The sequence below is a fragment of the Strongylocentrotus purpuratus genome, unplaced genomic scaffold, assembly GCF_000002235.5.
Source record: "Strongylocentrotus purpuratus isolate Spur 01 unplaced genomic scaffold, Spur_5.0 spur5_scaffold_3, whole genome shotgun sequence".
Taxonomy (NCBI): Eukaryota; Metazoa; Echinodermata; class Echinoidea; order Camarodonta; family Strongylocentrotidae; genus Strongylocentrotus; species Strongylocentrotus purpuratus.
The window spans coordinates 28243481-28244281 of record NW_022145609.1 but is presented as its reverse complement, the minus strand read 5'-3'; positions in this window follow the sequence as shown (position 1 = coordinate 28244281).

The following is an 801-nucleotide window of genomic DNA, read 5'->3' as shown; positions in this document are numbered from 1 at the left end:
AAATGGTAAGGGCCGCGGTGGTTCAGCATTTTGGAGGAAAATATTTTTTTTTTTGAATAGGCTAGTTTCCCCACAATGAATGTACATACATGCCATTAGATGGATCCTGACCCCCATATCCCTTTGGAAGGGGTGTAGGGGCAAATATTGTAAAAATTTGAATTATCACAACTTTCGGGCCGAAATTAGAAGGTCCGGGGTGGTTGAGCATTTTGGAGGAAAATATTTTTTTTTTTGAATAGGCTAGTTTCCCCACAATGAATGTCCATACATGCCATTAGATGGATCCTGACCCACATATCCCTTTGAAAGGGGCATAGGGGCAAATATTGTGATAATTTGAATAAACACCAATTTCAGGGCTGAAATGGTAAGGGCCGGGTGGTTCAGCATTTGGAGGAAAAAATTATATTTTTTTTTTAATAGGCAGTTTCCCCACAATGAATGTACATCCATGGCATTAGATGGATCCTGACCCCCATATCCCTTTGAAAGGGGCAAGGGGCAAATATTGTAAAAATTTGAATTATCACAACTTTCGTGCCGAAATTGTAAGGGCCAGGGTTCAGCATTTTTGAGGAATTTTTTTTTTTTTTTTTAATAGTTAGTTTCCCCACAATGATTGTACCATACTTGCCATTAGATGGATCTTGACCCCCATATCCCCTTGAAAGGGGAGAAGGGGCAAATATTGTAAAATTTGAATTATCACAACTTTCGTGCCGAAATTGTAAGGTCGGGGTGGTTCAGCATTTTGGAGGAAATTTTTTTTTTTTTAATAGGTTAGTTTCCCCACAATGA